We start from the raw sequence: 15769 nt of genomic DNA, 5'->3' as shown, positions 1-15769 counted from the left end.
GGAGTCTCTTAAATTGAAAATGTCCAGATGGAGGACTGAAAGCAGTAATTGAGTGAGACGACTCTTCCATTTCCACTTGCCAGAAGCCACTGAGTCAAGGGATGTAAAGACTACATTATTCTCACTGAGTGATTCTAGTAAATCTGTTAAAATTGACAATGGGAGACGATCGGGTACAGTGACAGAATTTACTTTATGATAGTCTACTACAGGCCTAAATTCACCTCCTATCTTGGCCGGGAAGAAATGTGAACTATTCCACGGACTGAGAGAGTGTTCGATAATGTCCTGGTCTAACATATTCTGTACTATCTCATCTGCCTGTTGTCTCAAGCTGTGTGGTAGTCTGTATGCTGGAACATAAACATGCTGAATACCGAGAACTAATTCTATTCGATGTTTAACCAAGTCTGTCTTCCCCATAGGCTCGCCAGGTAAAGCCACAACATCTCGATAGGTTTGCAAACGATTGTCTAGTTGCTCTTTATATAATGGAATATCGCCTGATTGGACATAGGACGCAAGATTAGGTGGAAGAGTGGTAGTAGGATCCTTAGAGTTATGGTATACATACCAGGTGGGTCAACATCATCAGCAGCAGCAGATACAGAGAAAGGTATATCCAGGCACACCTTTAAGGCCGATGGTTAGACCATGAAACCCCAATCTTTGTGCCATTTTTAGCTTTAGTAGAGCATTTGTGACGTTTAACAAGTAAAGATAGCATAAATTACATTATCCTCCAACACGGTACGCAGTGCCGACTCGTAAGTTAAGCCACTCACACAGCACATTTCAGACAATGTTCGTGCATCAGGGTTATGAGATGCGCGCGTTTCGCGCCAGATTGGGCGACTTTGGAAGATGATTTGCGCTTAAATTTAAACGGCGCTTAAATTTCAACGGCTGCGCGTTGCGCTTTTTTTGGGCGATTTTGAAAGTGACTGGGAGCGTATTGGGCGATTTTGTGTTGTGGATACGATGTTCATAAAAAAAGTACAAGGACATGGTGTATGCTTGGTGTACGAGTATGACTCGGTAATCCTTACCCTTCCACTCCCCTCACGCATTGTGAAACAGCCAATGAGCACCTCTACCTGACCTGACCTTCCATGATCCCATGGGTGTGTGTGTGTGTGTGTGTGTGTGTGTGTGTGTGTGTGTGTGCTAGCCTCTTATTTTAATCCTCAAGTCCTCAAGGCTCGAGGGAGTCGAGGCTCTGCCAGCGCTCAGCGCTGCCTCTCATTTCTTTGCCAGCTGCACTACTAGCCACAGCACACAGTACAAGCACAGTCATTATCAAATAATGGGAAAGTGGGCCAGATACAATAAGCACTACGCACGAGAATGGGAAAAGGATCCAGTCTTGAAGGACTGGATAGCACACATTCCAGGTGACGATGGAAAGGCTTTTTGTAAATTTTGTAAAATGACCTTCAGAGCACATCATGGTGACTTAATACGACACGCGACCACGGACAAACACAAAAGAAATGCTGCTCCTTTCTCAAATGCAAGAACACTTTTCCAGACAGGAATCACCAAACGAGATGCAGATCCATCTGTTAAAGTTGCAGAAACAAGAATTGCAGCCCACATTGCGTGCCACTCAAGCATTCTAACTGTGGATCACCTGGGAGAGTTAATCAGCGCCATTTCTTGCAAGGAGTTAGCCATCCACAGGACAAAATGTACGGCAATCATCAACCATGTTTTAGGCCCGTCAGTGCTCAAGGATTTGCGTAATGATATTGGTGAGAGCGAATATTCATTAATTATAGACGAAAGTACTGATATAACAACGAAAAAACAACTGTGCATCATGGTGAGGTACCCCAGCTACATGAAGAAAAAAATAGTCACATCGTTTTTGGGTCTGGTAAATTTGCCCTCAGGCACAGCTGAAGCCATGACACAAGAACTCCTGAAGTTTCTGGAAAAGACAGAACTCAGTCCAAGAAGACGTGTTGGGCTTGCAACTGACGGGTGTAATGTAATGAGTGGGGTAAATAATTCAGTAATAAGCAGATTTAGAGAAATTAATCCCCATATCATGCATATAAAATGCATCTGTCACTCATTGCAGCTGTGTGCCTCGTATGCTATGAGAATATAACCAAAACACCTAGAATTTATTATATCAGAAACATGTAGATATTATTCTCAGAGCACACAGAGACAACAAAAGTACAGTGATTTGTACAAGACAACGTGGGAGAAGAACCTTTAGAGATACTCCAGCTGGCAGATACACGATAGATGTCCATTGCACCATGCATCACAAGGATTCTGGAGCAGCATGAAGAGCTGAAGTTACATTTCCAGGTAATATATATTTATTTATTTTCAAAGTCCTTTGCAATTATCTAAATACACATATACATATATATATATATATATATATATATATATATATATATATAGAGAGAGAGAGAGAGAGAGAGAGAGAGAGAGAGAGAGAGAGAGAGAGAGAGAGAGAGAGAGTATTGATATGTATATATCTACGGTTTTCAGCTGGTGAAAGGAGACGACAAGAGCTACACTTCAGAAGTACTAAGTAAAATGTATGAAGACTCTGCAAACAGGGCATACTTAGCTTTCTTACAGCCCTTGGTATGTGATGTGAACAGAGTGAACAAACTCTTCCAAGGGGAGCAATGCAACGTCAGCAAACTTTTGGACGATCTGATGTCCCTATACCAGTCCCTCCTGTAGAGGATTATGATGCCACGCACGTTCCCTACGTGGGACTCACTCATGTCTTACGAGGTAATATCTGAATATAAATATAAATAGATAGATAGATAGATAGATAGATAGATTAATTTAATTATATCCGTCATATTTTCTTCAGTTAAAGCTTCGTTCATTTCTTTTACACAGTACACTCCGTTCTTGTTGAATTTAAAGAAGAAATTACATATTTTTTAATTTACTTGATATTTAAATTATTTTGCATTAATTTTTCTTACTTCAGATATCATACTGTCAATTCAAGTAAATGAATATACCCACAAAGGACACTTCTTAAGTCGGCACATGTACAAGTACACTTCTTTATATAGTCTCTCTCTCTCTCTCTCTCTCTCTCTCTCTCTCTCTCTCTCTCTCTCTCTCGTATAATATGTGTATGCAGGTACATAAGAGTTCACATGAAGATATGAGTGTAAATCTCTCCTCCAAATCTCATATTTCCAAACCTGCCCCTCCTTCTCTTTTTTCTTCCCTTGTCTCCTGTCCGTATCCTTCTCTTTCCCCCTTTCCTTCCTTTTTCTTCCTACCCCTAACAATACTTTCTCCGCAGAGATCCTATTCTACAACTAAGGTCTCAGCTCTCCAAAGCAATCTTTATGTCAGGCACTATATCAGTAGCCTACTTTTCAGCGGTGTCCTCAGAATTTAGTGTAGGGTGGTACTTTCTGAAACTAACTTCGACGTATGAGAAGCCTTCCCACCCCAACCCCGAAAGACTAAAATGTTTGAATAATGATAATGAAATTATATTTCATCACTCGTAATTTTTAGTCTTTTTAAGTGCATAATTTCTACAATGACACAGTTACCTTCAGATTCTACAGTCTTAGAGAATTCCAGAAAATTAGGTTACATAAAAACACCCTTCATTCACTTAAAACACCCCAGTTAAATCTCCCCTTACTCTACGCCTTTCTAGTGAGTGCAAATTTAGTCTTTTTAGTCTGTTTTCATATGAAAGGTTCCGACCATCATGTATGATTTTTGTCGTTCTTCCCTGGACATTTTCTAACGAACTTGTATCCATTCTACAGTAAGGACACCTTAATTGCACAGCATGGTCTAAATGAGGGCTTACTAAGTCCAAATGTGACCTAAATGTTCCCAGTACAGTGCTAATGTCCATCATCAGTCATAATGACCATCCTGCACAGTGCACCTCCCCCTCATCTCCCTATCCCTCACACCCTTCACCATGCCTGCCCAACCCAACCCTAATCCCATAATTACTAACGACGCGAATTCCATCCCCCCACCTCTCTCTCTCTCTCTCTCTCTCTCTCTCTCTCTCTCTCTCTCTCTCTCTCTCTCTCTCTTTCATCCAGATTAAAGTCCATTATCTCCACTCATCCTCTTAACCCCAGCCCTTCCCCGGAGAGCAATTGTCACCTTGTCAATGTTTCACAAGGGCGGCCGTCTGGCCCTCTCCCACCTGATCCCACCCTTCCTTTGTCTGGCTTTCCGACCCGCCTCCAACTACCACTACTGCACACACACACACACACACACACACACACACACACACACACACACACACACACACATCATTCTCTGTCTGTCTGTCTGTCTGTCTGTCTGTCTGTCTGTCTGTGTGTATCATTATGGTAACTCATGTCCTTTGGTTCACTATAGGTGGCAGATGACCGAAACCTTATGCCGTTAGCGGCAGTAGATATGGGTGTCAAATTCAATCTGGAAGTAGCAAGAAGTGGTCTTCATGCTGACCTTGTTAACAACATCAGATCCCACTGTCGTCAATTTATGCTGACACTTCTACGTGAAATACGTGAACGGCTGCCCACTAATGTCCAGATTTTGAAGAGCATGGCCTGTCTCTCCCCTGAGATTGTTCTGGGTCTCAGAAAGCCACGTCTGGGGGATCTTTCTTTTCTCCCAGTGTATGAAGGGGACGTGGGCAAGCTTGAACAACAATGGCTGAAGCTGGACACGTGTGAATGGAACCATAAAATGTCTAATGACATTAGTGAATTTTGGATGGAAGTGTTCAGCCATAAAGATGCAGCAGGAGAGCAGGATTTCAAGGAGGTGGGTCAATTTGCATTAACAATGTTGGCGCTTCCAGTGAGTAATGCTGCTGTAGAACGAGCATTTTCACAGATGAACTTGATAAAAAATAAAGTACGGAATCGGATGCAGCAAGAAACACTGGAGAACATTATGCATGTCCGGGCATTTATGTCTAGGCATGGAATATGTTGTAACGAGTTCATACCCAATCAGGCAATGTTAAAGCTGTTTGGTGCGGATATTTACGCAAAAGCAAATGCTGAGAGTGTGTTGAACATCTAGGATTTTTTTCCACATGCAGTTTATGTCTAGGCACTGAAGTGAACATACTTAAAAACATAAGAAGAAAGGATAACTGCAGTAGGCCAGTTGGCCCATGCCAGGCAGCTCCTAAAAGAGTAACTAAGCTACTAGAATAAGATAAGGATAGGAAAGAAGTTTTGTAACCTGTGTAGCAACTTTTGACTAACATCAATGAATGCAGTAGTTACTGCCAGTTTATACTGAGCTGTGTGGCGATTCTGAATAATGAAATGTATGGTTGGGGATGACCCAACCAAACAGCAATGACTAACCTGGCTAGCGCAATGACTGATTCCAAAGGTTGATATAATGATTGTGCACCTATTTTATACAATGTTATTTCCTATAACATTCATTAAATATACATTCGTTGTAGTACATTATTCTTAATATCATTTTCCTATGCATGTACAAAATTTACTGTTAAATATAAGCATCTAGTTTTTGTGGGATGTGGGATGCCACACAGCCATGAGCAATGGTCGATATTTACAATTTCTCAGTTTAGCTATCATGTTAACTAAGAGAATGAATAGGAGGAAGACGGATGTGGTTAATGGTGCTGCACTCAGAAGTCCAAATGCATGATAAAATCGTAAAAAATAACAAACAATGGCAGAAAACTAAGAATCACCACTTCATTTGGGGTTGGGCTAAGTGATCACGGTTTGTGCGCGTTTTGGGCGCGTTTTCGGGAAGGATTGTGCGCCAACAGCACCCACCGGCCTGGCAACACTGGTGCATCCACTCCTTTCCCTGCTGAGGGAGGTCACCTTGACATGGTGGCAGAGCTTGAAGCGTGGCTGGCAGTGGCACCTACTCTGGTGGCGAGCCTACCTTTGTAGGCCTCGTAGACTAAACACGCCCCCTGCATCATTGGTAGAGGAGGCCTTCCGGTGATGTTGCTCGTTCCCGTCCATTTTCCATCCTGGGTGTTTTTATTTTTTTGTCCCCCCACTCGTTTGCCGCGCGTGGCGTCCCATAATGACGGGAGACGCAATGCTGCATGGTGCACCTTGCAGTTAGCAATACACCTCTTTGGTCCCTCATTCTGGCTAGACGGGCGATCTGGTTGGGCCCGACTAGGTCAATTGGCTGGTCATGCGTTAGCTTGGCTAGGGGGTCAAGCAGGCACCAGGGGGCCTGGTGGTTCCTATCGTCCTAGAGTCACCCTTGTCTGGGTCCCCTACTGGTTACTTGTGTATACTCATTCCCTACCTCTGGGGTCGCCAGTGGTATTGTCCCTGGCATCTGACCTCCCGTTGTTGGACTCTATGGTAGGTGGACTGAGGGGTAAATGAAGTATTAATACCACTCATATGGCTACCTTGTCCCTACCAACCTGTACAGTCGACAGCAGAAGTTCGACCCTCTCAGCGTGCGTGGAACACATTCCCTAATGATTAATGATAATACCAGTTTGCAGCAGGTGGGATAATAACGTTATTGTGAAATGTATGACATTGGTGTATAAATTTCTTCACCTGATGTATTTTCTGCCATCACTGGCCTCAGTACTAACAAGGCATATGGGCCTGATGGGGTCCCTCCTGTTGTTCTCAAGAACTGTGCTTCTGTGCTTACACCCTGCCTAGGCAAACTCTTTCGCCTTTGTCTGTCAACTTGTACCTTTCCTTCTTGCTGGAAGTTTGCTCTCATTCAGCCAGTCCCAAAGAAGGGTGACCACTCCCAACCCTCCAACTATCGTCCAATTGCTTTAACGTCCTGTATTTCAAAAGTTTTCGAGTCAATTCTCAATAGAAAAATTTTAAGGCATCTTTCCTATCACAACCTTCTTTCTGATCGTCAGTACGGGTTCTGTCAGGGACGCTCCACTGGCGATCTTCTCACCTACCTTTCAGACTCCTGGTCATCCTCCTTTCGGGACTTTGGCGAAAGCTTTGCCATTGCACTTGACATCTCAAAGGCTTTCGATCGAGTCTGGAATAAATCTTTAATTTCCAAACTGCCCTCCTACGGTTTTTATCCTTCTATCTGTGCCTTCATCGCTAGCTTCCTTTCTGGTCGTTCTATAGCCGCTGTTGTAGACGGCCATTGTTCTTCTCCTAGATCTATCAACAGTGGTGTTCCTCAGGGCTCTGTCCTATCACCAACTCTCTTCCTTTTATTCATCAATGATCTTCTAAGCTGTACATCTAACCCTATCCACTCATACGCTGATGACTCCACCCTTCACCTTTCTATTCGGCTCCTGCAACGCCCATCTCAACAGTTACTTCAACAAACAAGGGATGAGGCTATGGCACACCTAATGTCTGACTTGGCTCGTATCTCTGACTGGGGTAAAAATAATATGGTTGTTTTTAATGCATCTAAGACTCAGTTCTCACACCTATCAACCCGACAAAATCTTCCACAGGTATACCCACTAATGTTTAATAATATTCAGCTTAATCTTGCATCATCCTTGAACATGCTTGGGGTTTCATTTACTCGGGACTTATCTTGGAAAGATCATATTACATCTCTTGTAAAATCTGCTTCCAAGAGATTGGGTGTGCTAAGCCGACTCTGCTCTTTCTTTACCCCTGCACAATTGTTGACTTTATACAGGGGTTTTATCCGCCCCCGTGTGGAATACAACTCTCATGTCTGGGGATTGTATTATATCTTTTACTTTGGTTTTGCTTCTGATATAGCTGTAAAACAGCTTTGGTTGATCACTACTTTTATTTATTATATCCTCCTCAAACTGTTTTTAGGCTTCCCTCCTTATTCTTGTATAATCGTTTCTTGCCTGTTTGTAATTATTATACGCCCTTTCACTATTGTGTCTTCTGTATCTATTCCACAACAAATCTCTTCTTTCTTTTGATTTTTTACATTCTGTATTGAACCATTTCTGTATTTTCTTATCTGCTTCTTTGTGCTGTGGGATGTACTTCTGGACTCCTATTTCATAAAGTTCACAGAATTTTTTATATACAGCATTTAAATCTTGTCCTCTAAGCTCATTTTCCCAATCACCTTCTAAGAAGTACTTCTTTAGGTCTTGATAATTTCCCTTTTTGTAGTTTAGGCTCTTTTTGTAACTGTCATTGCTGTTTACTATGTCATATGCTATCCTGAAGTTATAATTTAGTACTGCGTGATCGCTTTTGCCAAGTGGAGGGTGATATATTAAACTGTCAATATCATTTTCTTGCCTAGTAAATATTAGATCTAGCACTGACGGTACATCAAGTCCTCTTTTTCTGGTGGTTTCCCTCACATGTTGCGTTAGGAAAAACTCTTGCACGAGATCCAGGAACTTTTGGTCCCAACAGCATTCTTGGCTATTTATATCTAGAGTATTCCAATTTATATTTGTATTGAAATCCCCAGTTAGTATAATTCTTTCCGATTTCTCTTCCATTTTATGTAGTAATGATCTTATACTCTGAATTGTACTCTCTGCCAGGTCCTCATATTCGTCTCTTTCCCATGTGTTTGATCTGGGTGGCATGTACAAATTGGCTACAATTACTTTACCTTCAGATGTGTTGATCTCTACTGCAATCAGTTCTACTTGTGATGGTATATCTAGTTTTATTTCATTGACTTTTAGATTTTTCTTAGTTAATATTATAATTCCTCCTCCTTTTTTTAAATTTCTGTCTCTTCTCCATATATTGTATTCCTCTAAGTTTAGTATGTCATTGGATATCCTTGGTGTTAATTTTGTTTCAGTTAGGCATATTATTTGTGGTTTATTTTCTCTGACAATCATTCATCTCTAGTAATTTAGATACCATTCCATCCACATTTGAGTACATCAACTTTATCATCTTGTTTATATACTTGTCCTGACATGGTTCTACTACCTTCCTCCATTTTATTCCATCCCGTTTGTGTACCAGTTTCGTACCTGCAATCCTATTACTTTGTAAAAAAAAATTTCTTCTCCTCTTCTGATCTTCCCTCATTTTTTGTTTTTGCTTCCTCCCTTTTCTCTTTCAGTAATTCCAGTTCCTCTTGTGTTAGGCATCTTTTTATCCATACATTTTTGAACTCCTCTTTTTCCATAAGATTCTTTGCATTTTCTAGTATCTCTTCCACAGTGTTTACACTCTGGAAAGTCACCTTTAGAGGTCTTGTCTTGCTTTTCTCGTATTTCCCTAACCTTTTATGTTCCTCTATGTCTTTACTACAGATTTCCTCTGATACTTCTTTCAGTAAGCTCATTTCATTTGTCATCTCCTTTTTGTCTCTTGTGATCTTGTTTTTTACTTCTTCCTCTTCTATACCAGTGATTATTATTGATTTGTTTATATCTACTGAATCTCTGACTAACTTTGGATTGTTTTGGATTATTCTTTTCACTTCCTTTTTAATGCTTTTTTCCTCCACCCTTGTTTCTAAGTCTTTCTTTACTTTCACCATTTCAGCATACGTGGTTTCTACATCATTTTTGTAGCTTTGCACAGCTTCATTCACCTGTGTGTGTGTGTGTGTGTGTGTGTGTGTGTGTGTGTGTGTGTGTGTGTGTGTGTGTGTGTGTGTGTGTGTGTGTGTGTCATACATAGAAACAATCTGCATCACGAATGATGAGTTTTAAAGTGAAAAATTATTATTATAAGTAATAAAATACACTAGGTATCACAGCAGCAATTTTCAATTTAAGCAAGAGTTTGGACCCCAAGACCTGCAATTCATGTCAATTTTTATTATGTCGCTCTGAAGGCAGTTATCGATTTTACGGTGGTGGACATAAATGCCATTTCACTTCATTGCGAAAAATAAAGAGAAAGTGAGCGATAACTTCCAAAACAGTAATGTTCCATTCGGAATCCAGGCTGCTTCTCAGGAATTTGAATAAGTTTCATCATTGTTCGACTAAAAAGTGGAGATATTTTTATGTGCATCTGTACATAGTGAAGAAAACAGTCTCCGGCATTTTATTTTCTTTCCTTTATTTTTTCCTCTTTTTCTTTAGACCTATCCACAGTTTCATTGGACTACTAACTAACGTGTTAAATTTTTATATATAGGATAATTTGAAGACACTGAGTTTGTCTCTGGTGTCTCTTGACCGCCACTCCTTTTTATACGAGTATATGAGGGGTTTAAAAAGACACTGCTTGGCTTTGTTATATCGGAGGTGCTTGAAAAGACACTGCCTGGCTCTGTTATTATATCTGAAATAATTCAAGAAACTGGTTGACTGTTTGACTTTGCTGTGAAATCTGAAGTGTCTGAAAAGACACTGCTTGGCTGTGCTGTGTCATATCTGAAGTGTTTAAAAAAAAAGTTTTGCATTTCCTATGTTATATCTAAAGTGTTTGAAAGGACACTGCTTGACTGTGTTGTGTTATATATGAAGTGTTTGAAAAGACACTTCTTGGCTCTGTTGTGTTATTGCTGAAGTTCTTGAAAAGACTGTTGGGCCCTGTTGTTTTTTATCTGGTGTTTGAAAAGACATTGTTTGGCTCTGTTGTGTTATAACTGAATGTTTGAAATGGCACTGCATGGCTTGGTTGTCTTCGTCTGCCACTCCCTCTATGCATATCTGAAGGATATTCCGATGTCGCTGGAATGCTTAGCTATCCAGGCGTCCATCTTGGCAGTGAGTTGTGGTGAGGCGTTGTTGCGCCAGCTGTCCACACGCCCACCGTGGTAGAAGCTGCTGCCGTCCTTAATGTGCAGCACAGGCACCTTGTTCTCCCTTGCCTTCATCCTCTTGTAAGAGGAGTGCTCTTCCACACTGAGGCACAAAGAAGAAATAGACGCAGAAAAGGTAAAATAAAGAAAATGCCACGTTAAAAAGAGACTTGTAAAGTAAGCATAAGACAAGAGATAAAACTTAGTAAATACACAAATAAATGCAAAAACATACATATCCAGAACCACACAACACTCTCGGTCACTATATTCATTTTACTCTAACTTCGTCTCTCTGTCTTGAATGCTGAGTTGTAACAATAGGTAATATGATGCTAGTCACGAGATAGTGCTGTTGAGAGGATGCCGAACAGTAGTATTGTCAGTTTCAGCTACTAGGTTACAAGACGTATGCTGCACAAAAATCTGGACTAAGTTAAGGTGAAACGACAAAAAAATTAGATTCCGAGGACGTATGTAAGCGCCAGCGTTATGATGGACATTTATGGAACACACTTCATGAACCTCCAAAATCCAGTATCGTAACTATAATAACTCGACGATTTTTTTTTTTTTTTTTTTTTTTAGACGAGAGTTGGTAAATTTTCACTTCTACACCAAACTCATGCCAGGAAAAACCGACAGCCCTACATTATACAACTTATAATTCAAAGTAAAATTTCTTACATAAACATCCTCTGGAAGTTAACCGTTTCCAATATGTTAATTACACCAGCGTCTTTACAGAAGGTTTGAAATGGTAGCTTCCATTTTAAGGGATAATTAATAAAAGAAATCCACTAATCTGACCAAAAACTATTGGTAATCCATGTTTCAGCATTTAACCACCCCATCACCACGTTGCCTAACTTAATTCAGTCATGTCTGGGAGGGACACAGGAAGCGGCCAGCAAAGTAGGACGTCGTGATCATGTCCAGAGTAAAGAAACCTGAAAACTGAATGGGGATTTTAAATTAATCTGGGGTATGTTTGTAATAGGAATATTGCTGAGAAAAGCAGCCTCTATAATTTAGGCATACTTTTTTCCGCCATGAGTTTGGTGTGAAAAATAAAAATACCGAAAACTTTTCGATCTGGAGGGGGAAAAATAGTCTTCATAAGCCCTTATCCTAAGTAGAATAAAACCGTCTAGAGACAGGGAGAACCAATTAAAAAAGGACAACGCTGAGCTGAAGGGTTTAACCTGTTCACCACATTACAAGGCACATCTGGCAGCCAGGGATAGCCATGAGGAAAAGATCGCCGATTATACTCCGCCAGCACTGCGTCCTGTCTCCCATATCCCTCCTCATTCTTCCCCAACCAGTTAAAGATTATCCTTCCTTCACTTACTGTGTTCTTACCTTACCTTACCTAATTGTTCTTACCTAATTGTATCTTTACAGGAATGAGTCAAGCTCGTACTGTCCCGTGTCTTAGACCATATTTATCGTACATATCCTTAAATTTGTGAATTGTTTTGGCACACACTATTTCATTCGGTAATGCATTCCATTGATCAATTGCTCTGTTTGGGAAACTGAATTTCCCTACGTCTTTATCACCTCTCTTCTTATGCAGTTTTTTGCAGTGTCCTCTTGCTGATGCTTCTCCATATGTTAAGTAATCATTTATGTCTATTTTCTCCTTTCCTGATATGCACTTATATAGCATTATCATGTCACCTCTTTTCCTTCTCTCCTGTAGTGTTGGTAGATTCAGTGTATTTAGTGTTTCTTCGTAGCTTAGGTCCCTTAAGCTTGGTATCCATCTTATAGCGGCCCTTTGAACTTTTTCAATCTTGTCTATATGCTTTTTGAGATGAGGACTCCAGACTATTGATGCATATTCCAGGGTTGGTCTAATGAATGATGTTATAATCCTTCTTAGCATGTCTTCATTTATGTATGTGAATGCTATTCTCATATTTGCAAGCAGTGTATACATGTTTCGTACCTTCTTGCTGATGTGGTCAGCCGGAGATAGTCTGTTATTGATAATCACACCTAGGTCTTTCTCTCTTTCTGATGTGTATAGGGTTTTATTTCCTAACATATAATCCCAATCAGGTCTTTTTCCACTTTTACCAAACTTGATTACATGACACTTGTCCACATTGAATTCCATTTGCCATGTACTACTCCATTCATGAAGTTTATTTAATTCTTCTTGTAGCTCCCTACAAGAGTCTGTGCTAGTAATTCTCCTTTGTATTTTTGCATCATCTGCAAACATATTCAGATAGCTCTCATTTCCAGTGTTACTGTTTATATCATTTATGTACACTAAAAACATGATTGGTGCCAGCACCGAACCCTGTGGTACTCCACTAGTCACTTCTTTCCATGATGAGTAGTTTCCTCTTAGTACTGTCCTCATTTCTCTTTTTATGAGAAAGTCTTGCATCCAACAAAACAGTTTGCCTCGAATTCCTCCTTGATGGTACAGCTTCCATAAAAGTCTTTGGTGTGGTACTGTGTCAAAAGCTTTCTTGAAATCTAAATAGATACTGTCCACCCATCCTTCCCTTTCCTGTATTGTGTTTGTTACTCTGTCATAGTAGCTCAACAGATTAGTAACACATGATTTTCCTTGTCTGAAACCAAACTGTCTTTCTGTTATCATACTGTGTTCTTCTAGATGATTTACCCAAGCTTTTCTTATAAGTTTTTCTAATACCTTGCTTACAACACTGGTCAGTGATACTGGTCGGTAGTTGAGAGGATTTTGTCTATTTCCTTTCTTGAATAAGGGGACTATATTTGCTTTTTTCCAAATATCAGGTAGTTTCCCTTGACTCAAGGATTTCTTGAAAATTAAAAATAATGGTTTACTTAACTCCTTTGCACATTATCGTAACACCCAACATGAAATTTCATCAGGACCACTTAAATTTCCTCTGTCTAATCTACTTAACTCCTCCTGTATTACTTTTTCTGCTATGTGTATATCTGGTAGTATGTGTGGACATGCATGTTCCACATAGTCCCTCTCAAAATTTTTTTCTTCTGTAAAAACTAATTGGAATTTCTTATTTAGTGCTTCATAAATATCTTTCTCTTGTGTATAAGTGATTCCCTCCTCCGCAATGGATTGTATTATATCTTTTACTTTGGTTTTGCTTCTGATATAGCTGTAAAACAGCTTTGGTTGATCACTACTTTTATTTATTATATCCACCTCAAACTGTTTTTGGGCTTCCCTCCTTATTCTTGTATAGTCGTTTCTTGCCTGTTTGTAATTTTTATACGCCCTTTCACTATTGTGTCTTCTGTATCTATTCCACAACAAATCTCTTCTTTCTTTTGATTTTTTACATTCTGTATTGAACCATTTCTGTATTTTCTTATCTGCTTCTTTGTGCTGTGGGATGTACTTCTGGACTCCTATTTCATAAAATTCACAAAAATTTTTATATACAGCATTTAAATCTTGTCCTCTAAGCTCATTTTCCCAATCAACTTCTAAGAAATACTTCTTTAGGTCTTGATAATTTCCCTTTTTATAGTTTATGCTCTTTTTGTAACTGTCATTGCTGTTTACTATGTCATATGCTATCCTGAAGTTATAATTTAGTACTGCGTGATCGCTTTTCCCGAGTGGAGGGTGATATATTAAATTGTCAATGTCATTTTCTTGCCTAGTAAATATTAGATCTAGCACTGAAGGTACATCAAGTCCTCTTTTTCTAGTGGTTTCCCTCACATGTTGCGTTAAGAAAAACTCTTGTACGAGATCCAGGAGCTTTTGGTCCCAACAGCTTTCTTGGCTATTTATATCTAGATTATTCCAATTTATATTTGTATTGAAGTCCCCAGTTAGTATAATTCTTTCCGATTTCTCTTCCATTTTATGTAGCAAGGATCTTATACTTTGAATTGTACTCTCTGCCAGGTCCTCATATTCGTCTCTTTTCCATGTGTTTAATCTGGGTGGCATATACAAATTGGCTACAATTACTTTACCTTCAGATGTGTCGATCTCTACTGCAATCAGTTCTACTTGTGATGGTATATCTAGTTTTATTTCCTTGACTTTTAGATTTTTCTTAGTTAATATTATAAATCCTCCTCCTTTTTTTAAATTTCTGTCTCTTCTCCATATATTGTATTCCTCTAAGTTTAGTATGTCATTGGATATCCTTGGTGTTAATTTTGTCTCAGTTAGGCATATTATTTGTGGTTCATTTTCTCTGACAATCATTCATCTCTAGTAATTTAGATACCATTCCATCCACATTTGAGTACATCAACTTTATCATCTTGTTTATATACTTGTCATGACAAGGTTCTACTAACTTCCTCCTTTTTCTTCCATCCTGATTGTGTACCACTTTCGTACCTGCAATCCTATTACTTTGTAAAAAAAATTTCTTCTTGTCCTCTTCTGATCTTCCCTCATTTTTTGTTTTTGCTTCCTCCCTTTTCTCTTTCAGTAATTCCAGTTCCTCTTGTGTTAGGCATCTTTTTATCCATACATTTTTGAACTCCTCTTTTTCCATAAGATTCTTTGCATTTTTTAGTATCTCTTCCACAGTGTTTACACTCTGGAAAGTCACCTTTAGAGGTCTTGTCTTGCTTTTCTCGTATTTCCCTAACCTTTTGTGTTCCTCTATGTCTTTACTACAGATTTCCTCTGATACTTCTTTCAGTAAGCTCATTACATTTGCCATCTCCTTTTTGTCTCTAGTGATCTTGTTTTTAATTTCTTCCTCTTCTATACCAGTGATTACTATTGATTTATTTATTTCTACTGAATCTCTGACCAACTTTGGATTGTTTTGGATTATTCTTTTCACTTCCTTTTTAATGCTTTTTTCCTCCACCCTTGTTTCTAAGTCTTTCTTTACTTTCACCATTTCAGCATACGTGGTTTCTACATCATTTTTGTAGCTTTGCACAGCTTCATTCACCTGTGTTATCTTCTCCTCAATATCACTGCTCTGGTCCATAAGACTGCTTGCTTGTCTAATTGTCTCTGTGTCATTTTTTAACTCTTCCATAACACTCTCGTGATTGACTACTGCACTTCTCATTTCACTCACTTTCTTCCTAAGCGTATTCAATTCCACTGTTAGTTCAC

General features: G+C 39.4%; 1 pseudogene; it reads left to right on the top strand.

Annotated features, from left to right (window-relative positions):
- The first annotated feature begins 561 nt into the window (after positions 1-561).
- Positions 562-5064, top strand: LOC145399313 (uncharacterized; annotated as a pseudogene).
- The last annotated feature ends 10705 nt before the right edge of the window (positions 5065-15769 follow it).

Source organism: Coenobita brevimanus, chromosome 48 (assembly GCF_032717465.1).
Source record: "Coenobita brevimanus isolate Jiangsu-jjx chromosome 48, ASM3271746v2, whole genome shotgun sequence".
In the NCBI taxonomy this organism is placed as follows: Eukaryota; Metazoa; Arthropoda; class Malacostraca; order Decapoda; family Coenobitidae; genus Coenobita; species Coenobita brevimanus.
The sequence above is the reverse complement of the archived record's forward strand: the minus strand, read 5'-3'. Positions and strand labels throughout refer to the sequence as shown.